This window comes from Coenobita brevimanus, chromosome 101, assembly GCF_032717465.1.
Source record: "Coenobita brevimanus isolate Jiangsu-jjx chromosome 101, ASM3271746v2, whole genome shotgun sequence".
In the NCBI taxonomy this organism is placed as follows: Eukaryota; Metazoa; Arthropoda; class Malacostraca; order Decapoda; family Coenobitidae; genus Coenobita; species Coenobita brevimanus.
The window spans coordinates 54,068,769-54,095,303 of NC_137054.1; the positions used below are offsets into that span (position 1 = coordinate 54,068,769).

Below are 26,535 nucleotides of genomic sequence, written 5' to 3' on the forward strand. Positions count from 1 at the left end.
TGCTGTTGCATTAGATATGGGCGCCAAATCCCTGGTTATGTGCTTCTTCGCACAAAATTCATCAATCCGGCTCGGGTTCTTGTCATTCCCTTTGCCTCACCGACTTCCATATCTCTCTACCCCACACACTCATCCACCATATCTCTCCACCTTTTTCTTGGCCTACCTCGCCTCCTTCCTCCTTCAACTTCTCCCAGATATACTTTTTTCACCACTCTGTTGTCATCCATTATTTGCATATGATCAAACCATTTCAGTACATTCTCATGGATTCTGGTGTCCACAGACTTCCCTACTCCGAATCTTCCACGTATCACATTATTCGGTATCCTATCCACTCTCTGTACTCTATATACGTTCCTCAGCAGTCCCATCTCCACTGCTTATACTCTTGACTTTTCATTTTAATGCCACACCATAGTCTCACATCCATATGTTAGTGTTGGCACTAACACTTCTTTATGTAAGCCTCGTGCTGCTGCAACACTCAAGCCTCTGTAACGTTACACTGGGAATTACCTTCTCTCTCAATAGCCATCACTTTACTCCTTTTAGTGTTTACATTCAAGGCACGACACTCACAGACATGTACAAAATTCTGCACTAGTCTACCAAGCTCTTGTCTGGTATTTGCAGATAGCACTGCATTATCAGCACACAACAAATTTGAGATACTCCATCCATCGCTATTTATTACCAACACTATCCCTTTCTCCATTACTTGTGTTTTTACTTCTCTTATTGCCCCATCCATATGTATATATTGAACCACCATGGGGACATCACGCAACCTTGTCACACGTTCACATTGATTGTGACCCATTCACTTCGATGCCCATTTACCCTCACACATGCCTCTCTACCACCAGCACCTAGCAGTTTACCATCTACACCTTTCATGCACAAAACTTTCCATAGTCCTTCTCTGTCTACATTGTCATATGCTTTTTCCAGATCCATAAATGCCATAAACAACTGATTGTCCTCACATTCCTTCTCCACTGTCTGTTTCACTGCAAATATTTGATCCACTCATCCTCTGCGACTCCTAAAGCCACCTTGTTCGTCACTCACTTGGACTTCTAATCTCTATCTTACTTTCTCTATGTTAATTCTTCCATATACCTTCCCTACAACACTCAGTCGACATATGCCACGATAATTCTTGCAGTCACCACGCTCATCTTTATTTTTGTATAGGGGTGCAATTGCTGCCATTTTCCAGTCTACTGGCACAGTTTCACTCATCCACGCCTTCTTACGTATCTCCAACAAGCACTTCATTCCACTCTCCCCACTACACTTAATCATCTTTGCATACACCTCATCAACTCCAGCTGCTTTCCCATTTTTCAGTCACTTCACAGCGTTCTTCACCTGTGGGAGTGTCACGTTTCCTGGCACTGCATTCCTTCTCTGTACACCCCTCAAACCAAGCATGTTAACATATGCTTTGCTCTATCCTTTCCCATGCATCAGCCTTCCAAAATATTCTTTCCATCTGGTCATTACTTCATTCCCATGGGCTAATCATATATCACTTACATAATCCTTCACACTTTCACACTTCCTTCCACTGTCACTTCTACATTTCCAAATCTCTTTCCAGAATATCTTATTTTCAGAGCAATTTGCATTCATTTTTCTTCTTAGATCATCATTTACCTCCTCCTTTTTCCTCCTCACTGGTCTCTTTACATGCTTCTCACTTTCAATATATTCATTTCTTATTTCAGTTGAACCCCTGTTCTGTTTCCACTTTAGCCACATCTACCTCTTTTCCCCCACTACTTTCTTAACCTCTTCTCACCATGCTGCACCTTGTTCGTTGTTACTCATGCCACACCAAACACCTTTGCTTTCCTAACTAAGCAATCCCTATACAGTATGTATTTCACAGGCTGTCCAGATCCATTTAATTCCAGTTTACTGATTCTAACTCCATCCCCACTTTGGCCATGTATTCATTTGCCATTTCTTTGATCCTCAGATTCTTGGCTTTCAGCCTTTCTCAATGACTTCTCTCTCTCTTGGTCCACCTCACTCCTCTCAGCTTTATTTTGCATACCATAATCATATGATCTGATAAACCTACACATTGTCCTCTCACTGCCCTTGTATCAGCAACATTACCCAGCATCGATTTCTTTACGGGCACATAATCAATCACACTCCTTTCAGCACGATCGCCATTCCCTTCATACCATATAAATTTATGTGCATCTTTGTTTTTGAAATAAGAATTGCAAATACACAGCATCTTTTCCTGACACATATACTTCGGTCACTTCCCATTATCATTCTCTCCTGGTTCTCCATTATTACCCATTATATAATTCACAGGACCATTGCCTACTCACCCATGCATGTCACCCATTACAAATGCCTTATAACTCCTGGGCATTTTTCCTACTACTTCATCCAGCTCATCCCAAAGCCTGTCTTTGTCTCATTCATGTCATCACATGGTACATACACTACAACCACTGCCACTTTCACCTTCTCAAACTCAACGACATACATACATCTCGAGATGACACCACATTTGTAATCTCTCATTCCACTCTGTCACATTTCGTTCTTTAACAAAGCAACTCCTTCCTTGCATCTTCCTCGCCCATTCATGCCCATGCCCATTCACACGTGCTCATGCGCGCGGACTCTCTCTCTCTCTCTCTCTCTCTCTCTGACACACACACACACACACACACACACACACACACAGGGGGGGGGGACTCAATTTCTGGCAGCCTTTCTTGTCAGTTGCTTGTCCTTGAGGTCACACTATGACCTTGTCTCAGGTCTTTTTTGGTCTACCACCCGCAACCCTGCCCCCAGCATTCATGCTTCTCATCTTCTGCTCCCAGTTGTCATCCTACATCCTCTCAACATGCCCAAACCATCTAAATTTACTTCTCCTCATTCCAACACCAATTTATTCAAGTTCCATCCTTCCATCCTTCCTTTCAACTTTCATTGTAATCCTAGGCCCCCCCCCTTCTCCCACCCCAGCCTCATATTCAAGGACACACTACACATCCATTTAATCATTGTCATTATGTATGTCTGTGCCTATGAATATCCTCTTCGTTTGCCGCCCAGTACTCACTAACATACGGCATTACAGTCCTAGCAGATGCCACGTACAACAATCCCATAGCATGGAGGGAAAGACCTCACAGTGTTAGGAGAGGCGACAGCTCCCTGAATTTCCTCCAACCATCCATTACCCTAGCGACAATGCTTCCTTAGATAGGTAGATAAAGCACGAAGTTTACAAGGCCAGATCTTCGTGTACTTTTGAGTTGTTGCCCTTATCACTTTCCAGTATAATCAGTGTTTGACATCTGGTTACTTTCATCAGTTAAATAACATTTGATATTGTACTGTATATTTAAGGCTGTTGAACCAAGAAGAAATTGTGGACATGGTTGGGAATCCTTTGGTTAGTCATCCAAGGTTTGGTTGAATCATATATGCATAAGAAAAAAAAAAAAGGTAGCCAGGAAAAGATGCACTCTTTGTGTAAAATATTATAATCTTAATGTGAAAAATGGGGGTGTTTACTGGGCAACAGGTAGCACCCCTGGATTTGCCCATGAGTAACAGAAACAAAAAGGTAAACAAATCAATCGCATGAAATCAGAACTATCTGTATTTATTGTCATCTAAAACTTCTCCTGGCTTATCATTTATCTATGGTGGTAGGTGATGGTGACCACCGTCCACTAATGTGATGTTGTGTTGCCTACATCTTCCTTCATCTTATCATCTTTTCATTCTATGACTTCCCTTTTCTCTCATTTGCCCTGTCATTTTTTATTGCTCTTTTTTCCACATCAAATGACACTACACTGAATGACATGCTTATTGGTTTCCTGTAACCCAGAAATCATTGACATTGCTAGGTGGTAACCATATAACCAAATAAAGGGGTGGTGTGGAGCCTACTATGGTTCCCATGTTAACTGGGTGGAGAGATACAAATGTGGTATCCATCCAGGAACTGAACCTTCACACTTTTCCCTCCACCTCGCTGTGGAGAGGTGCTGTCCAAAACAAAGGAACCTTGGTTCATTGATAGGGATGGCCCTGCAGGGGCAGTTGTCTACATGGGGTTGATGGGTCTGCACAGCCAGACAGACTTGGTAACTTATCAGCAACAACAATAACAGTCATTTATCCAGTTTTAGCTTGTAAACTGTACAGTACTGATAGGTGACAGTGAAAGTCTTTGGAAAACCCCTTCAGTACAATGACAACTTCCCATAGTTTAGAGTTGCTGCCAGCCAGACAAATTTCTTCAATATGAGCCACATGGTATAAAAAGGAGTAATGGGGGCTTTAAGTAACCCCCAGAATTTAAATAGGCAATTTTAAGCTGAATGTAATTGGCTGGAGGTAACAAGGAAAAAATACTGTAAATATAACATCCCGCTGCCGAAGGGGTCACATGGTCATATAAAAATGTTTATTAATAATAATAACAACAACAACAGTCTGAAGTGCTAAATCTTCTAGAGAAATTCACTATATCTTGAGACACATTTGAACCTGTACAGTTACAAGAACTGTAACTGTTGTATTCATACAATACAAACTTCAGCTGCTGAAGTGGCAACAACCAAACCCGAAAATCATCTGTCACAACACCCCTCTTAAGGGTGTTGCTTCTCAAAAAGAGAAAGGCTTTGAGCTGCCCTTAAAGGATTCAGCAGTAGTCATCTGTCTAATGGATAACTGCAATCTATAGCCTAGGCACCACATGGGAAAACAGTTGATCAGAGAAAAATGACCAATGAACAGCTCCATTTGACACCTGACATTTCTGTAATACTGTATTAGATAATATTTTGTCAAAATTTCTTTACATTAAGCCTTGCCACATGGGCATCCAAAGGCCATGCTACAGTATAATATTGGATTATTTGTTATGAACAGAAAACCATATAATACTGATGTAATATTTGATTCATAGTGGTTGGAACACCCCAGCAATGACAGCCTTGCATAGGTTCAATGCCCAGGAGGCAACTAGAGGGTTTTCAGTCATGTTGTTACTATTGCTTAACCCCAGTCTGTCTTGCCATGTAGACCCTTCAGCCATAGCTAAGCAGCTGCATCTGTGGGTCTGTTGTACACGTAATACAGGTACTGTAGAGTACATACACCATGTAGGGAACCGGCGTCCCCAAGTGGTAGACTGCGCCTCTAGTGAGGTGCAGGGAAATGAGAGGTGGTTTGGCCCCTGAGTTAATATCACAGCTGCATTGTTCCACCCAATGTGCACAGCAGCACCACAAGTACTATGGCTCCTCGTTAGTGCCTTTCAGTCGTTTAATGCTACCAAGGGAAGCAGGCTGGTGATCTGTCCTTATGTATACTGGGTGGTGTTAGCCCAACCTTTGGCCCATAGACCCAAAATGTGATAAAATGAGAACAGTTGTTAACTCCCCCCCCCCCCCCCCCCCGGGTCTTAAGATAGTGAATTTAATTTTTATTTAGATTTTAAAATTCGTGTACATTACACCACAAGGACTACTCTCGTTCATTCCTAACATCTCCCCAGGAATTATGATGATATACTTATTATATCTTTTACAGAAGAATAGGTGGGGGCACTCACCATTTACTCACTGGATGTAGGGCTGCTCTTGGGTGACTGCCCTTTCCTCTCTTCCTTCCTTTCTTTTCTGTCTTTCTTTCCTTCATTCTTTCCTCTTCCATCTGTTTACGGGTGACTCTGCACTGAGTGACAAGCCACATGGTATCCTGTACACAGGAAGCCATTTACTATGCTGGGTGGTAACCAGGTACCCAAATTATGGTGCCTGGTGGTTTAATGGGTAATTGAGGTGCTCCAGTCAGATTGAGCTTGTGTAGGTTTATATTCAAAGGGTGGTTGGGGTTTATTGCTCACGTAAAGCCACTCAGGGATGAATGAGACTGGTCACTTTTATCTTAAATGTCAGGACCAACTTGCCTAGCCCCGGGCTTCCACGCTCCTCATGGGGCAACACAGGATTAGATGATAAATGAAAAAATATATCTTGTTTTCAGGTTGTGCTGCCATGCAATTTGGAGCGAATGATTTGGAATGTTCAGAAGATCTTCCACATCAACAAAAGGACCCCAACAGATCTGTCCCCAGTCAGAGTGGTTGAAGGTGTGAGAGAAATGTTGAATAAGTGTAACATCGTGGCTGGAGAAGACCGGATCAGCTTGCAGGCCAATGAAAATGCTACTTTTTGCTTCCAGTGTCTTGTTAGATCAACACTATGTACTAAGAAAGTAGCAGAAGAATACAAGCTTACAACAGAGTCATTCAACTGGCTTGTTGGTGAAATTGAGACAAGATTCCACCAGGCTATTGTAAGTTTTTGTGGTATTTGATATTCTCAGAGTAATGATATTAAAGTTCTCTTGCATTAATTAATGCTAATTGTTGGTGAATGTCAAATAAAATTTAGGGCTGGAGTGATGATGGTGACTAATTACAGATCCTTTCTACCCCAGGCTGCTCCTGGAGAAATGGTTGGAGCCTTAGCTGCTCAGTCACTTGGTGAGCCTGCCACTCAGATGACACTGAACACTTTCCATTTTGCTGGTGTGTCATCCAAGAATGTAACACTGGGTGTACCCAGGCTGAAGGAAATCATCAACATCAGCAAGAAGCCCAAGGCTCCATCTTTAACTGTGTTCTTGGTTGGGGCATCTGCCAGGGATGCTGAGAAAGCAAAGAATGTGTTGTGCCGCTTAGAACACACCACATTACGGAAGGTTAGATTTCAGTACTGTAATAGCCGGCTGTTGGCGTACAAATGCTGTCTGTTCCAAAATGATTATCCTTGCAGTATTTTCCATACAAGTCACCTGCAGTGTTACTGAACTTTAAGTGGTTTGTCAAAATTTTACAATCTATCCTTTTTACAGAATAAAGCATGGTGAGATTTCTTCATAAATGCTGTACATACCTTTCCATTTGTAAATGTTTTCTCAGGGTAGCATCTAATGTGTTACTGTGGAGATGCTCAAAAGCTTTAAGCTGTTTCTTTCATTACAGGTGACATCCAACACAGCCATCTACTATGACCCAGACCCACAGAATACTTGCATCACAGAAGACCAAGAGTTTGTCAATGTATACTATGAGATGCCTGACTTTGATGTGTCAAGAATATCACCTTGGCTTCTCCGCATTGAGTTAGATCGCAAGAAAATGACGGGTTAGTGCAGAAGCAATGTTCGGATTAGAGGGCATGGCATAAACGCCATGATACTTAGTTTATTTGTACATAGGGAAGGGTAACAAGGAAGAGTGCGAGAATCAAATAGGAATCAGTCTGTCAGTATACCAGGGAAGTTGTAAGTAGTTGCTTCAGTACCCTCATAAAAACTTGCAGCATTCAACAGTTTTACATTCATACATTACAAAAAATGCATAGCACCTTCCATGATTTGTTCTTATTCACCTTGCCATGCTCATTTTCCTTATCCATAAATGCAATAGATATCTTACATATTCCCTTCATACTTTTTCCTGTGCCTGCTGTGCCTGTAAATATTTGCATTTTTTAGCACTTGTTCATTAATGACAAATTATTCACAGATAAGAAACTGACAATGGAACAGATCTCCCAGAAGATCAACTCTGGATTTGGTGATGACCTGAACTGCATCTTCAATGATGATAATGCGGAGAAATTGGTGCTTCGAATCCGAATTATTGTTGGAGACGACAAGCTTTCTGATGACAATGAAGAACAGGTTTGTTCAAACATTCTTTGCTTATTTATGAGTATGAAGCAGATTATAAAAAATACTGAACTTCAAGTAATTTCTGTATGCATATTTAATTACCATGTATTTATAGATGACGGTTAAACTTATTACTGCCACAGTTCATGCCTACAGTATATTTGATGTACAGTTTGCCACATTTGAACCTGGGACAGAATCATTGTGTACCAGAGATCTTACAGTTGCAGCACCTGACACCTTTAATATATTCAGATTTTTGTTGGTGGCAGTATCATGAGTGGATGGGATTTTTTTTTTTTTTTTTTTTTTAGTTGTATTTGCCAAGTAACTATGATTATCAAAAAGTGTAGTACAGGTTCAAATATGATGGGTGGGTGAGTTGGATGTGCACGTCATGGGCAGTGCCCAGTATAGTGTCTGGTTTGTCTAAGAGGATCCTGTGGCCATTTAGGTGTAAGGGAGGGATTTTTGTCTGTCTGGTGTTAGTATTGTGTCTAAGGATTACCATAGTGAGACAGTCACACTGTTTTGTGGTAGCCATTCTTGTACAGTAGTTGATTGAAGTAATGTATATTGTATATTACTGTATGTTTTTCATTGCAGCATTATAATTAGGGTATTCAGTAATGGGAAGGCCATCTGCATTGGTGTATATTTCACTGTTAAAGGATGGTTCAAATTGTTGGAAGTCTTGCATGAATAAACTGAAGACTATGTGTGTGTGTGAGATACTCCCACAGGCCCCTGCCCCTCTTTGCGTGTGGGTGTGTATGTGTATGTGTGAGAGAGAGAGAGAGAGAGAGAGAGAGATACAGTATATATATATAGAGAGAGAGAGAGCCAGAGTTAGACATTGGTGTGCGTATGTGTTTGGTTCATTTTTGGACTAGAATGTGTTGGGAGGGGGGGAAGGCTCCTGAAGGCCATGTTGATATCTACCTTTATTAATACCATTCTGATATGGGGGGAGTTGTGAGACCATTGTGTGTGTGTGTGTGTGTGTGTTAGGATCAGTTGATGGATAATGTTGTAGTGGAATGTTTTGATTTAAACTAATGAATGGCAGTGAGGAGTGTGGTGGTATGCTGTTGAGGATTAAGTTTCTAATTAATTTGGTAGTGGGGAAAAGGAATATGGGATAGCATCGAAGTGGTTGGTTTAGAGATGCACTGTTTGTGGTTAGGATTATGTACAGTTTTATTGTTTCTAGATTGCTGGTGGCCATTTAATTATATAATCACAAATAAATGAAAATATTGCCACATACAGCATTAGGATTCAGGTATATGAGGTGATAGTTTGAAATGTTATTGGCCTTTCTGCACATGAGTTTTTGAGAGAGTTGATGACTTTTGCGGTATAGTACAGTCTCCGTACAGCATGAGATAGGTTACGCAGAATCTTGTGCCAAGTCAGGCTCGTGTTAAAGTATGACACATATGAACATGTAACTTGTAAAATAGGGAGTTAGGTTGTGGGGACCCCATATATTTCCTTTAAAAATTATATGTTTATAAATATCAGCCTTTCTCAATATGTTGCCTTGCATTCTGACTGGACACTTCAGTGAATCCTAACCTAATCAAACCAAGAGGTTTTTTCCCCCCCTAGACCCACCATAATTTTTATCACCCAGGATTGCCACCAAGCTTAACGTTGGAAGCCAGTACCAGTACCAATCAGGCAAAAGCTTCTAATCAATCTGTAAAATATAACTGCCAAGCATCAAGCATGTTTCGTTAAGAATACTTTCAGCACATTTAGGCATTTAACCCCTTAACCGCGGGGCGTCACTTTCGTGACGCTTGGGAGCATGGGATCATACCGCGGGGCGTCGCTTTTGTGAATCTGTGTTATTTTGAATTCACCCGGGCTTCCAAGTGGGGGCTTGTATCATCTATCAATACTGCCAATGTCCAACACTAGTCAGCACTCCTAATCTCATCTGTACTCCCATCCATTGTTGACAATTTAGCCATTTCTCCCCGTTCTTGACTCCCCTCCCTACCCCCCCTCCATTACCCTATCCTCTCGCCTGCCCGGCCATGCTACGCTAAGTAAATCTTCCCCGGAATTTTTCACTGATTTCATCCATTGAAATAAGCCCTATGTCCTATTCTTATACCAAATAATATATACAAGAAAGAAATAAGGTAAGTGAGAGTGCCATACACCTGGAATTGGCTAATTATCACCTGACAACACCTCACGTGCACTCGTTCGCTAATTTTCGCTGTTTTTTTCCCCTTGAAATATGCCGTATAATCTATTTTCGTAATAAATATACATGTAAGGAGGGAAGGGAGAAGCCTAAGTGATATTTACATTCACCTGGAACTACCAAATTTATAATGTATTGTCTAGATTTCCTGCCAATCATATCAGTGCTAGACTTAGCTGTTTCAAGAAGTAATATTGGTAACTCTGAATAACCCCTTAGCAGGCCTCCACGCTGGCCCTCGCATTATCAGTTTACTCTCATCTTTCGAAGCGAGAGCACGTATGTTTCTTCTTGCTGACTTCAAGGCCTTTTTTCACCCCCCTGCAAATGGCCCTGTGACCTTTACCCCCTACTAAACCTCGTGTGGAAAGAGGTAAAGGGCTGACAATTGATAAAAGAGTGACTACGATCTTTCTATTGAGTAAAACAGTGCAAGTGGAATTGTAAATAATGTGTAAATAATGTGTAAACAGCAAGTGAAAGTAATGAATGTAAATATACGTGAACAATGGAAAATAGTTTTATAAGTTATTTCAAGTGACAGTGCACAACACAGTGTAAATATAATAGAAATGTAAATAACGTAAATAAAATAGAGAACGTAAATAGAAATGTAAATGAGTAGTATTATAAGTAATGAAAGTGAAAGTTTCACTCTAGCATGTCTGAATGCTATGAGTTATGAGAGTGAAGATGAAAGTGACATTCACTCTCAATGCCAGTATACAGGACGAGAAAGTGAATGCTACGTATTTTACTGAAAGAAATTGAATCCCTACAGTGACAATAAACTAATACTACTGAAGGAAACTTATGGATAAAGACTGTAGACATATATAAGTGTTATATAGTAATAGAAATATAAAGTGTGAGGGGTTTTATGAATAATAAATGACAGACTACCAAGAGCGAACTAGTGCCAGTGCGACGATCAGACGCGCTCGTAATTTCCATTGCTTTCACAGTGTTTTTTTTTTTTGAGTATGGATCCCAAACTACTTGAAAATTGTAGAATAGTGTTCATAGTGTTTGTATCTGGCTGTGGTAATCATATTACGGGTTGTCGGGAAGTGTAAATTGGAGACTTCGTTACCCTACTTCAGAGGTCTCCACAAGTCCTACGGTAACCGACGAAGGCTCAACAATCATTCCAGGAGAAAGCTGAAGGTATGTGCCATAAGCATATGTAATTTTATTATTCTAGGACTAATAACTGATTTTTGGCAAATATTTTTTGAGAGTCTGTCGGAGCCCAAATAACCCCGCAGCACACGCAAGTCATTGGTAAACAAGCCCGCGGTGTAGGGGTTAAAAAATGCACAAAGTGTAACTCTTTTTAATATTATCATTAGTCATTAACAATGAAGGAAAAACTACAGTGAAATAATATCTGTGGGAATCATGAGTGCAGTATCATTTTGTTTCTTTTATAAGGACTCCAACATGCATGCATATGTCGGCCTTGGTCACCTTATGGTGGCCTTCCATGCAGCTCGATCTCTGGCAGCTTCCCTATTCAGTTCCTTATCCCTGAGATCACACTCTGTGACCTCGTCCCAGGTCTTTTTTGATCTGCCTCCCATAACCCTCCTCTCATCATTAATACTTCTCACTTTCTGCACCCAGTTGTCATCCCGTATCCTCACCACGTGCCCAGACCATCTCTAACTCTCCTCATCACAACACCAATACTCTCCAGTCCCATCCTTCCTCTTAACTCTTATAAACCAAACCCTTCCCCAGGCCTTGCATTAACCCCTCTGGTATGCAATTCTCCAGCCTCAACTGCCCCCCAGGATGCAAAAACAGGCCTATTTTTCAACTTTCCCAAAGGTTAAAAGTTTTATGCCCAATTTATAGAGCTTGAATTTACTCACCTGAAAATGCAAATCCCGCCCTCCTAGACCCAATAGTTACTGAGCTATGGTCCATCAAAGCTGATAAGAGTTACCCATCGCGGCCCAGGTGAGAAAGAAAATACGCTGCTCGCACCCTTTTTCTTCCCAAAAATACATACAAAAATCACCAAAATCAATATTTTTTGGTGTGTATAGATGTTACAAATCATTGTAAAGTGCTTAGAAAAAATAAAATGATCACAAATGAAGTACAGTTAATGATTCAAAAAACACACCATAAAGCGTAAAAATTATACAAAATATTTGAGGCCGGGGGGGTTAAAGATACTCCGTGCTAGGGGGTGGGGGGTGGGGGAGGGGAGTGGTAAGGCCAGAAGGGAGTGTATGGGTGCGGAGGGATTGGAGGAGACCACCACCAGACACAATGGAAGGGCCCCAGTTAGTACAGGGACATGGAGGGAGGATAGGGAGGAAATGCCCTTCCCCCAGATGACTGGGAGGGAGAAACATGGGGGGAATCCACATTGGAGGGGTGGAGGGTGCAGAAGGGGTGGTGGTGGTGGTGGTGGTAAGCATGGAGGGAGTTAGGGTAGTAACAACGTAGCAGGGTAAAGGGACGTGGTGAGTGGGAGGTGGGGGGGTACATCCCCCACCGCCTGGGTACGGTCCTGGATCCTCCCTCCTGTGTGTCCAACACTTAGTTCTGATTGGTCACAGCCAGGGTAGAGCAAGCTGCTGCCAGTTTTTTGTGGATGTCGCATGATCAGCGTGCCCCGTCCATTTAAAAATTGTGAAGAAACGTTGATCGTCAAGCTTAGTACTTTAGGGGTTAAGGGACACACTGCCATTTCTGTGCATTTGAGTCAGCGGATATCCTCTTCCCTTACTACCTGGGTCTCACAATCATATAGCATTATACTCCTAGCACATGCCACATAGAAAGATCCCATAGCATGGAGGGAGAGCCCTCATAATGTCAGGAGAGGCAACAGCTCCCTGAACTTCTTCCAACCACTCCTTACTCTAGCCTCACCTTCAGCACATAACATGTCCCACAAGTAAAAAAAAAAAAAATAACTAATGCACACTCGAGAGACTCACCAGCAAGACCAGTCCTTTCAGTCCTGACGATTTCCACATGTTTTCCCTGACACACTGCACACACGAGATCAGCATTCTTTTACAGTCTATATCAACTACCACTACTTCTCATGTGCACCCACTTATCACAAGCACTACACAAGATGGAATCACTTCCCACGCCCTTGTGACAAAGCACACATGGCCACCCTTCCTTTTGTTAGACAGGACCACCACCAACTCTAGATACCATCTCTCCACTTCATAAGTCTTTCCTCTGCCTTCTCGCATTCTCTGCAATCAACACCAAATCATCAGCATACAACATCTCCCACAGAGTCCATTTTTTCTGAATTCACATTAGAGGGCTTCAAGCACCATGATAAACAACAAGAGGCTCAAGTCTGACCCTTGATACACACCAACATTCATGGAAAACTAGTCACTCAAATCTCCATTCACTCTCACCTGGGTGCGAGCACCCATGTACATAGCCATAACCACTCTAACCAGCTGCTCGTCGATCCCAAGCTTTCTCATTGCCCACTTCATCACTTCCCTAGAGACTTTGTAAAAGACCTTCTCCAAATCAACAAAAACAAAGTACAGATCTCTTTTCTTTCTGATATATTTTTCCTTAAGCTGTTGAACAGTGAATATGGCATCAGTGGTCCCTTTCCTTGGCATAAACCCAAACTTCATCTTATCAGTAGTCACTCTTTTCTTTAACCCCTAAAGCACGGGGTTGTTTTGGCTTAACTTGCCCTGTCCCGCAGGGTTAATCGCGCTCCGGCAGACTCTCTAAAAATATTTGCCAAAAATCAGGTATTAACATTACATATGCATATGGCACATACCTTCAGCTTTCTCCTGGGATGTTTGTTGAGCCTTCGTCAAGTACCTTAAGACTTGTGGAGACCTCTGAAGTTGGGTAACGAAGTCTCCACTTTACGCTTCCCGACAACCCATACTATGATTACCACAGCCTGATATTATCACTAGAAACACTATTCTATGATTTTCAAGTAGTTTGGAATCCATACTCCAAAAAAAAAAAAAACACTGTGAAAGCAATGAAAATAACGAGTGCGTATGACCTTCCCACTTCCGCTAGTTCACTGCTGGTATTCTGTCATTTATTATTCATAAAAACACTCACACTTTATATTCCTATTACTATATAACACTTACTGTATATATATCTTCAGTCTTTATCCATAAGTTTCCTTCAGTAATAGTAGTTTATTTTCATTTTCGTTCAGTAAACTAGCGTAGAGAGCAAAGCTTTGACTGTGATTACTCCAAGTATTTGTACTCATATTCTTATATTAGTAATTATTTACATTTCTATTTTATTTACACTATGTTATACACTGTCACTTCCAGTAAATATGGGCTCCTTTCCCTTGGAGCCAGGATGAACTTGGGACCCTGAAGCACTCGTAGTTTATTACCATTTCCTCCACTGGCTCATCACACAATTCACCAGAAAGATTGTAGTCATTGTCCATCATTATTATGGCTAAATTAGCCAGTTCACACTCCACAGCAGAGTCACTTAGTCCTTTACCCCTTCCCACACGAGGTTTAGTAGGGGTAGAGGTCACAGGGCCCTCTAGAAGCGACGGAAATGGAGGGGCGCGAGCGCTACGTGCTTTCATCTCAAGAAACAACACTGAACTAAATGACGAGGCGGATATGGGGCCGCCAAGGGTTGACAATGTCAGCGAGGTGACAGCTGCTAATTTATATGCTGTGAAATGATTGGCAGGAAATTAGGTAGTTCCAGGTGAATGTAAATATCACTTAGGCTTCTCCCATCCTTTCTTATGTATATTTTTATTACAAGAATAGATTATACAGCATATTTCAAAGGGGAAATTAGCGAACGAGTGCACGTGAGGTGTTGTCAGGTGATAATTAGCCAATTCCAGGTGTATAGCACTATCACTTACCTTATTTCTTTTTTGTATGCATTATTTTGTATAAGAATAGGGCATAGGGCTTATTTCAATGGATGAAATCAGTGGAAAATTCCGGGGAAGATATGCTTAGCGCAGCGCGGCCGGGCAGGCGAGAGGAGAGGGTAATGGAGGGGAGGTAGGGAGGGGCGTCCAGAACGGGGATGGATAGCTAAACTGTAAACAGTGGATGGGAGTACAGATGACATTAGCAGTGCTGACTATTGCTGGACACTGGTAGTACTGATAGATGATACAAGCCACCACTTGAAAGCCCGGGAGAATTCAAAATAACACAGAATTGCAAAAGTGACTCCCCGCGGTATGATCCCTTGCTCCTGAGCGTCACGAAAGTGACACCCCGCACTTAAAGGGTTAATCATACCCTCTAGAGCTCTCTCCATTACCTTCATTATCTTGTCCAAAAGTTTTACGCCACTATAATTTCCTCTTATCAGGGGATCTCCCTTCCCCACGTACACAAATACAATCACACTCTTTGGCAAATAATCTGTGAAAACACACTCGTATATCATCATCATCCAATCCTACATTTCCCCATGAGGGGTGTAGGAGCCTGGGGCTAGGCAAGTTGGTCCTGACACTTAAGATGAGAGTGACCAGCCTCACTCATCTCAGAGTGGCATTACTTGAGCAATAAACCCCAACCACCCCATGGATATAAACTTTCACTGGCTTAGTCCAATTGGAGCTCCGTAATTGCCCACTAAACTGCCAGGCGTCAAAATTTGGTTATATGGTTACCACCCAGTATAGTAAATGGCTTCCTGGTGTACAGGAAACTATTTTGCTTGTCACTCAGTGTAGAGTCACTCATAGGCAGAAGGAAGAGGAAAGAATCACCCCATCATCTGGGAAAGCCACTCACACTCATATATAATCATATTAATCAGATCAGTAACTAACCCCACTCCTATGTCTCCTGAGACATTCAGCATTTCAGCAGTCAACCCAGACACACCTGCTGCCTTCCCCACCTGTATCCTGCCTAGTGCATTACTCACAGTAGCAGCATCAGTCAAAGGCCAAGAGCCAAGCACTGGATCTGCTGACTCCAAACCTTCCCTGTTCCAGTCAAACTTCTCATTCCACAACCAGTTATAATGCTTTCTCCTGGTGTCCGTAATATCCTCACTGTTCACCACTACCTTTCCTTTATCATTCTTCACACACTGTTCACCTATGATATCCCTGTTTTCCCTCTTCATCTGATTTGGCACCTTAAATATCATGTTCTTCCTTTCTGCACTGTTTAAGTTATCTAGCAAAAGTATCTGAGACGAAGATTTTGGCCTGTATATGTCTTTTTTTCAGTCCTACACTTGGCAGCCAAGTATACCTCTCTCTCACTCTTCAACAGGGGTGTGTTCCATAAAAAGTGGTTGAATAATGAATTCGTCGATTAACGAACCAATTTTTCCCATAAGATTGTTAAGAAATAAGGGTTTAGGTTCCTGACCACCTTTGTCATTCAAAAAATATTCATTAAAAATGGAAAAAATGCTGGTAAATATGAATGAAAGTTGCATTGGGATTTGAGCTGTTTTCTTATAGACCTACATTCTCAAGGAAAATTATTTTAGTACTACATACATCACAGATGATCGACATTTGATTTTCAGTCGAGAAAATATTGGAGAACAAACGAAATATACCTACTTAATGATATCAAAGAAAGCCGCCTGAACAAATTTGATAGCTTGTTTATTGCTGATCTCACCGACTGGCCATGACGTCACCACACCAAGCAAACTCATAGGTATTAAATTTCTATTTATCTATCTATCTATCTGTTGCCAGATGCCTCAATCCTGTTCGAAGTGGCCACAAACAAATCGCCTCCACGTCGCCCTGTCCCCCACCATTTCACTGCCCCGCTCCCAACTCACACACCCCTCTCTCATATACCTCTCCACCCCATCCCTCCATCTCATCCTCTTCCCCCCTCCACCTCACTCACATTCACTCTTTTCGTCAGTCTTTCACCCTCCATCCTCTCCACATGGCCAAACCACCTCAGTGTATTCCTCCTAACGCTTCCTATCACATCCACATCCACACCACAACGCTCCTTTATATCCTCATTTGTCAGCCTGTCTCTCCATGTGATCCACAGGCTCCTCTTAAATAACTCATTTCCACTGCTCTCACTCTTGACTTGTGTCCTTCCAGCAACATCCAAGCTTCACTTCCATATGTTCTATAGAGTTGGTATCACAATACCGTCACTTCCCTGCTTCTTATCACTGCTTTCAAGGAACCAGCAACCTTTCTTCCCTGCTGTACCCTTTCAAGCACTTCACCCTCCAAACCTCCATCCTTACTCATCACACTACCCAAGTACTTAAACATACTCACATTTTCCAGTTCCTCACCATCCAACCTTGCTGTACATTCACTGACTTCACCTCTCTCAAAGACCATCACTTTACTCTTCGATATATTCACCTTTAGATTCAGTTTCTTACACACTGTCCCAAACTCATCCACCAAGCCTTGCAGCTCTCCTTCGTCTTCACTCAACAACATAGTATCATCTGCAAACAACAGTACAGGGAGTTTCCAAACACTACCCTCTCTCACCAGGGCCACTCCAACATCCACTACCCTACCTTGTACCTCTTCTATTACCCCATCCATGTACAGATTGAACAACCATGGAGACATGACACATCCCTGTTTCAACCCAGCCTTCAAAGAGAAAAATTCACCCAGTTCACCATCCACACACACTGCAGCCTTAGCACCATCATACGTAATCTTCACGGCATTCAACAGCTTCCCGTCTACTCCATATATTCATAATACTTTCCACAATCCTTGTTTATCCACCCTGTCATATGCTTTCTCTAAATCCATGAAAGCTGCATACAACTTCTTTTCCTTCTCTAGAAACTTTTCCACTAAAGATCTAAGAATGAATATTTGATCTACACAACCTCTTCCCTTCCTAAAGCCTCCCTGTTCTTCTCCAACTAATTCCTCTGTTCTTTCTCTAACTCTGTCAATAAGTATCCTACCATACACTTTTCCTATTATACTAAGAAGACAGATGCCCCTATGATTACCACGCACTTCTTTTTCCCCATTTCCTTTGTACAAGGGAATAATTATACCTGACTTTCAGTCCTCTGGGACTCTACCTTCCTCCCAGGCCAATCTGCACATTTTCCACATCCATTCTACTACTATCTCTCCCCCATACTTCAGCATTTCACCACACACTCCATCAATTCCTGGGGCTTTCCCCAATTTAACTTTCTTCATTGCTTCCACAACTTCTGTCCTATTGATTTCTTCCTGTCTTCTCACCTCCCTCCTCCCCCCAGCCATTCCCCAGCCACTTATACTTCCATTACATCCATCCTCTATGTTCAACAGTTCCTTAAAGTGTTCTCTCCATCTGCTCACTTTTTCTCCATTCTCCACTAGTAATCTACCATTTTTATCTTTCACTCCCCTGCTAACTTCACTTCCACCCTGTCTTACTCTTTTCACCTCTTTCCAGAACATTTTCTTACAGTCCCTCCACTTTACACTCAAGTTCCTTCCAAATGCCTCATCCGCTCGCATCTTACTCTCTCTTACTAATCTTTTCACCCCTCTCTTTCTTTCTGCATATAACTCACTCTTCCGCCTCTCAACTTCTTCCACGTCCCTATTTCTCATCCATTAGCAGTGGAAGCCTAACTGGGAGGATTTTCCTGCAGGATCCCCCAGTGATTATAATCTGCCTAACCTAGTGCATGCTAAGATGTGCATTACTTAAAACTGGCACCACAACAGTATCGTGCATGAAGAGCATTCGTTAATCATTGGCGCAATCGTCATCCGACCATGCAGTGGCGAAACACTCACTTAGGTTGGTGAGCACATGACTGCACTTGACAGGGGTAATAGTAGGGGTCCTGGGTGGAGCCGTGGTGGTGCTGTACTATTCCACGAAGCCAAATAGAAATGCAGAGACAACCGATCAGCTGGGCAGAGTGCATGAAACTGGGCAGCTCAGCCAGTCTGTCTGGTGGCATGCGGTTTGAATTGTTGAAATGGTGGGGATAACCGTGTCGAACAACAAAAGAGGTATAGATTTATAAATGTCGAAACAGCGAATTGTCTAATAACGATCGGTCAGAAAACGAGGGCTTGGTTTATTCCTCTCTGTTACCATTACTTTTCCATCCCTAGAAAAGCCTTCTTTTCTCCTGAACTGCAGCTTCTACACCCTTTTTCCCACCACCATGTTACTCTATGCAGTAGCCTGAATAATAAACATGTTAACCAAGCATTACAAATTTGTAATGAGCAGCATGGAGAGTCACCATTAGGTAACCAAGGCCAACACATACAAGTATGTTGAGTCTTAATAAACAATAGGGTAACAACAATACACAAAAAGTGAACTAACAAGAAAAAAAAAAAAAATGTTCACACACATTTCACTAAATGTGAAAACTCCAGAGTTTTATTGCCCCTTCATCATTAACCTCTTTAGTTTTTATTACTTTCCAATGAGGACCTTGTCCAGATTGTACACACATCAGACTCATTTTTTCTGATTATCCAAATGCTAGTTCCTCATTCACATTAAGTTCCCACACCACACCTTACTTCCTTCAATATTTTAACATTTTCCTCAGAAATAAAAAATGCATTTTGTGTTTTATCAGCACTTTCACTGTGAGGAGAAGCACTTTCAGGGTGCTTAGGGATTGTAACTGAGACAGTTTGGACCTGTATGGTTAGAGTTTTGAGATGAAATGAGTGTGTGTGGGGAGGGGGGATGCTTCTAGACACAATGACAGCCAGCACAGTGACGAGGCTGAGGCAGGCAGGTATAGGACGTGGGTCAAAATCGGTGGGCTTGGGATACAGAACCCTAGCAGTGACTGACATAAGTACAACGCACAGGTTGTAAACAAACACAGCCATATGAAAATCTGATAATTAATGCACCCACTTTGTTTCTCACAGCCAATTAAATGCTATTGTGTTATTGAATGATAATAGGAAGGTGGGGGCACTCAGCACCCACTTACTAGATGTAGTGCTGTATTGGGCATCTGCCCATTCCTCTCTTCCTTCCTTCCTTTCTGTCTTTCCTTTATTCTTTCCTCTTCCTTCTGCCTATGAGTGACTTTACACTCTCACTTCTGTCTTTCATTCCTTCACTCTTTCCTCTTCCTTCTGCCTATGAGCGACTCTACGCTGAGTGTCAATCCAAATGGTTTCTTGTACACCAAGAAACCATTTACTACACTGGATGGTAACCATATAACCAAATTAGGGCACCTCGTGGTTTAGTGGGCAAATAAGGCTCTCCAGTCGAATTGAGCTTGTGTAGGTTTATCTTCAAGGGGTGGTTGGGATTTTTTGTTCACCTAATGCCACTCAGGGATAAGTGAGGCTGGTCACTCTCATCTTAAATGTCAGGACGAGCTTGCCTAGCCCCAGACTTCTTCACTCGTCATGGTACATCATTGGATTGGGTGATGGATGGATGGATGGAATAATTAAAGGAGATGTAGTTTGCCCATTATGTGTGTGTGGATGAAAGGATGTGAAGATGTGTAATGGATGCAAGAGCTTATAGAGGTTGGGGGAGTGGACTTTCTGACCACTACTTGATGGTGGCCAGAATTAGGATTCAATTAAGATGGAGGAATAGAAGAAGGGAAAGACGAGAGGAAGGGGTAGTTGCAAGGAGAGTGGAAAGGTTACAAGAGGATGAGAAAAAGGCAGAGTATAAGAGAGAAGTGGAGGAACGATTGGGCAAATGTGAATTGCAGCAAATGGGAGACGTGGAAGGTGTGTGTACGATATTTACAGAAGAAATATGTGCAGCATGTGATGTGGTGTGTGGAAGGAAGAGAAGACGGAGGGGGGTGCAAGGAACAGCGTGGTGGACTGAAGAGGTGAGACAGGCTGTGGCACAAAAGAAGAAAGCATACAATGAATGGATGAGGAATAGGGGCTTGGAAGAAGTTGAGAGGCGGAAGAGAGAGTTATACTGTATTTAGAAAGAAAGAGAGAGGTGAAAAGATTAGTAAGAGAAAGAAGAGAGTGGCTGAGGAATTTGGAAGGAACTTGAGTGTAAAGTGGAGGGACTGTAAGAAAATGTTCTGGAAAGAGGTGAAAAGAGTAAGACAGGGTGGAAGTGAAGTTAGCAGGGGAGTGAAAGATAAAAATGGTAGTTTTTTTTTTTTTTTTTTTTATGTGTCCGACTCAGGGCATAGGCTTCACAGCCTGATTCAGCACTTCGGCGCTAACACCCATCGTCCATACTGAATACATGCTAGGGCTGTCTCATATAGGACTGATGTATTGGTATTAGCGGGGGTATTTTTTACGACATGTCGGCGGGTCTTCTGGTAGATCAGTAAAGTCTGATTTTATGAAATTCAAATCCTTAAACTGTTCCCTGCCTCAGCGGGATTTGAACCCGGGTCCGTCAGGACTGCAGGCCAACTCATTACCGATTGAGCTACCTTACTAGTGGAGAAGGGAGAAAAAGTGAGCAGATGGAGAGAACACTTTAAGGAATTGATGAACATAGAGGATGGAAGTAATGCGAGTATAAGAGGCTGGAGAATGGCTGGGAGAAGGAGGGAGGTGAGAAGACAGGAAGAAATTGGTAGGATTGAAGTTGTGGAAGCAATGAAGAAAGTTAAATTGGGGAAAGACCCAGGAATTGATGGAGTGTGTGGTGAAATGCTGAAGTATGGGGGAGAGATAGTAGTAGAATGTATGTGGAAGATGTGCAGATTGGCCTGGGAGGAAGGTAGAGTCCCGGAGGATTGAAAGTCAAGTATTATTCCCTTGTACAAAGGAAAAGGGGAAAAAGAAGTGTGTGGTAATCATAGGGGCATTTGTCTCTTAGTATAATAGGAAAAGTGTATGGTAGGATACTTATTGACAGAGTTAGAGAAAGAACAGAGAAATTAGTTGGAGAAGAACAGGGAGGCTTTAGGAAGGGAAGAGGTTGTGTAGATCAGATATTCATTCTTAGATCTTTAGTGGAAAAGTTTCTAGAGAAGGGAAAGATGTTGTATGCGGCATTCATGGATTTGGAGAAAGCATATGACAGGGTGGATAGACAAGGATTGTGGAAAGTGTTAAGAATATATGGAGTAGATGGGAAGTTGTTGAATGCCGTGAAGAGTATGTACGATGGTGCGAAGACTGCAGTGCGTGTGGATGATGAACTAAGTGAATTTTTCTCTTTGAAAGTTGGGTTGAAACAGGGATGTGTCATGTCTCCATGATTGTTCAATCTGTACATGGATGGGGTAATAAAAGAGGTACAAGGTAGGGTAGTGGATGTTGGAGTGGCCCTGGTGAGAGAGGATAGTGTTTGGAAACTCCCTGTACTGTTGTTTGCAGATGATACTGTGTTGTTGAGTGAAGACGAAGGGTAGCTGCAAGGCTTGGTGGATGAGTTTGGGAGAGTGTGTAAGAAACGGAATCTAAAGGTGAATGTAGGGAAGAGTAAAATGATGGTCTTTGAGAGAGGTGAAGTCAGTGAATGTACAGCGAGGTTGGATGGTGAGGAATTGGAAAATGTGAGTACGTTTAAGTACTTGGGTAGTGTGAAGAGTAAGGATGGAGGTTTGGAGGGTGAAGTGCTTGAAAGGGTACAGCAGGGAAGAAAGGTTGCTGGTTCTTTGAAAGCAGTGATAAGAAACAGGGAAGTGAGCATGGAAGTGAAAAAGTTACTACATGACAGTATTGTGATACCAACTCTAACGTATGGAAGTGAAGCTTGGACATTGTTGGAAGGACACAAGTCAAGAGTGAGAGCAGTGGAAATGAGTTATTTAAGAGGAGCCTGTGGAGTCACATGGAGAGACAGGCTGACGAATGAGGATATAAAGGAGCGTTGTGGTGTGGATGTGGATGTGATGGGAAGCGTTATGAGGAACACACTGAGGTGGTTTGGCCATGTGGAGAGGATGGAGGGTGAAAGACTGACGAATAGAGTGTATGTGAGTGAGGTGGAGGGAGGAAGAGGGAGGGGGAGGCCGAGGATGAGATGGAGGGATGGGGTGGAGAGGTATATGAGAGAGGGGGGTGTGAGTTTGGAGCAGGGCAGTGAAATGGCAGGGGACAGGGCAACTTGGAGGTGATTTGTTTGTGGCCAACCGAAACGGGATTGAGGCGTCTGGCAATGGATAGATAGATAGTTTGCCCATGTTATTGTAAGACCATTACTCCCATCTTAAATCCCTACTCTGCTGTATGTGGTGAATTGCAAGTTTTCAGGGGTGCATGCGTGTACTGTATCTGGTGAATTTTCTTGGTAATTTTCCTGTTTACTGATGTGGTAGTTTTGTGACTTGTTTTTCATGGTGTTCATTGAATGTTAGTGTTCTTTTGGGGATGAGATTCTGTTTTGGTTTGTTAAAAGGGTCTCATGTGTGGGAGAGGGGGGAGGTTTGTGTGAGATGAAGTGATCATCTTTACAATTCTAAAGAGTTGTGAACTGCTGGTTTTGTGAATCATGGTGTTGAGATTGTCTTACCAGTTGGAAGTTTGTCATCTGAGTTGTTTTGGTATTGTGTCCAAAGTACTTGGGGTCAAAGCCTTTAAGGGTGGTAGGTGGGGATGCTAACCATCCACTCATGTGATGTAGTGTTGCTTTGGGTGTCTGCCCTTTCCTCTCATCTTTCATTCCTCTGCTGTCTTTCTTTCCTTCATTATTTCCTCTTCCTTCTGCCTGTGGGTGACTGCACTGAGTAACAAGCCAAATAGTTTCCTCTACACCAGGAAACCATTTACCATGCTGGGTGGTAACCATATAATAAGATTATGGCACCTGATGGTTTAGTGGGTAATTATGGCGCCCCAGTCAGCTTGAGCCGATGCAGGTCTGTATCCAAGGGGGTGATTGGGGGTTATTGCTCATGTAATGCTGCTCAGGATTGAGTGAGGCTTGCCACTCTCATCTTAATATCAGGACCAACTTGTCTAGCCCAGGGTTCCTATGCTCCTCATGGGGTGCCATAGGAATGGATGATGAATGGAATATATCAGAGTATTATTGTTATTGCTTAACCCAGTTCTGCCTGATTGAGCAGATCTGTTGATTGCAGATGCAACCATCTCCATGGGTTTGCCCCACAGGTTATCTACACTGTTGATGTTATGTCTGCATCCTAGTGTATTGTGCCATGCAATACTCCATTATGTGTCTCATGTCATATGGGCCTAATCTACAGGTGGGCACTTGCTGTCTTTGTCTCCACCCAACCCAGATCTAAGGAGCTTGCTTAGGGTTTATTGCTCACATAATGCCACTCAGGAATGAGTGTGGCCTTTGTTTGGTTTGAGTATATTGATGATTGTTGCTTGTGCACAAATGTTGGGAATGCTACGGTGTGAGAATGAAAGTCACCAATGTTTGTGAAGGCCAGGATGCCATTTGGGCCAAAGTGTTACATATGCAGATTGCTGATGCAGTCTTGCCCAGTGCTTATAGAGCTTTTTAGTGTCTTCATAATTTTGTGTTTGTTTTGGAGTGAAGGATTTTATGTTGTGATTATGGTATCTTCCTGAGAAGAAAGCTCTTCCCTGCACTACCCCCCCCCCCACACACACACACAATTTACAGTACAGTTATAACTATGAGAAAAGCAAGTATAAACAGGCACTAGTATCATGAACAGTATAGCCTGCATACATATACTGTAATCACCTGATTATGTGGACGCCCCTTATACGGACGTCAGGCCTTGGCTGTATTGTTTCCGTATCCGGATCTGTTTGTCCATATCCGAACATAAAAGTTCCGACATCGATGGATGGACGGCTGACAAGTTTTAAAAACTGTTTGGGTGGCTCGCCAACCTCTCCATTCACACACAGGTAATAGACTGTAACCCTCAAGCTGAGCTAAAATGGCTGTCTGAATCCCTACCGAATGGTCAGAGTCCCCCAGCCTCCCAGTTCACATGAATGCCATTGGCTGCTCGCGGGTAATGGACCATAACCCACAGGCTGAGCCAAAATGGCTGTCTGGATCCCTTCCAAATGGCTAAAGTCCCTTGGCCACCCAGATCACTTGGATGATAATGGTCGCATGCGAGTAATACAGAGTAATACGGACTGTAACCCACAGGCTGACTGAATACGCCCATCCAGCTCCTCACTGAATGGTCAAAGTCCCCTGGCCAGTCGGATCAATGGCAGTGTACTGGTCTCGCAAGATAACACAAAGCCTAACCCACCAGCAGAGCCAAAGCACCCATCTATCTCCTCACCAAAAGGTCCAAGTCCCTTGACAGCTCCCCCCCCCCCCCTCATGTTCACCGCTATCAGGCTTATCTCCCTTCCCGTCCCTCAGTCCTCCCCCACCGTAGCATTGCTGGCCTGGCCTCCCACACCCTTCCTGTATTGTCAACAGTGGCATTTTAGTTTTTTGGCAATTTATTCAAATACTGGGTATTGGCTGTATTGAAATTCCAAAAACACCACAAGAAAGCTCATGAAATACTGCATCTAGGCATTTGCTTAGCTCGTGCAGAGTGAGGGAAAAATTTTGTGCTAGGCTGTTGGGAAGTTATTTGAAGGTATTTTTTACTCGAACAGATTATATTCCCATTGCATTTCTGTACTTTGTCTCCTCAGTTTTGTGAGTTTATAGTAGCTTATAGTATAAACACCAGCGAAGATGATGGTATGCAATTTATACCAATATAACCAATTGCCAGGGGCGTATTTGGCTGTGGGAAAGTTTTTCTTTGTGCCACGGAAGCAGCCATCACTCTGTTGTTGTCCCAGAAACTTTTTGAAAACTTATGGTTCCTGAGAGGTTTAAAAACCATTATTGCAGTCATCATCTTCACTGTTTTTTTTTTTTTTTTTTTTTTTCTAGTGTCTAGGATCATATTGGATATACCCATGTGTGTTTTAATGTCTGAGTATAGCTGACAGACTGGAAAACACAGCCAAAATTAGGAGTACTTTACATCAGAGGTTGGATATTTGCGGATTTCTATTTTTTATGCATTGCTTAGTGTCTAGCATTACAGGACATTGAATATTCCCATGTGTGCTTTGATGTCTAAATACAGCTTAAAGACTGGAGAACAATGCCAAAATTAGAAGGGATACTGCACATACAGGTTGGATAAAGGTACAGTAGTGGGTTGGGTATGGGTACAGTAGAGGATATTGCTCCGTATCTGGACTTGCCCGTATCCAGACATGCCTTTGGCTCTGTTATGTTGGATAATCAAGGGAATACTTTATGTGTATATCCATCCATCCATCCGTCATCCAATCCTCCGTTGCCCCCTGAGGAGAGTAGGAGCCCAGCGCTAGGCAAGTTGGTCCTGACATTCGAGATGAGAGTGACCAGCCTCACTCATGCCTGAGTGGTATTATGTGAGCATTAAACCCCAACCATCCCTTGGATATAAACCTTCACTGGCTCAATCTGATCGGAATGCCTTAATTACCCACTAGACCACCAGGTGCCATAATTTGGCTGTGTGGTTACCACCCAGCATAGTAATGGTTTCCTGGTGTACAGGAAACCATATGGCATGTCACTCAGCATAGAGTCACCCATAGACAGAAGGAAGAGGAAAGAATGAAGGAAAGAAGACAGAAAAGGGAGTGTAAAATCACCCAT

At 42.5% G+C, this 26,535-nt stretch overlaps 1 pseudogene; it reads left to right on the forward strand.

Annotated features, from left to right (window-relative positions):
* LOC145415041 (DNA-directed RNA polymerase II subunit RPB1-like) overlaps positions 1–26,535 on the forward strand; it is a 202,368-nt pseudogene that overhangs the window by 161,073 nt on the left and 14,760 nt on the right.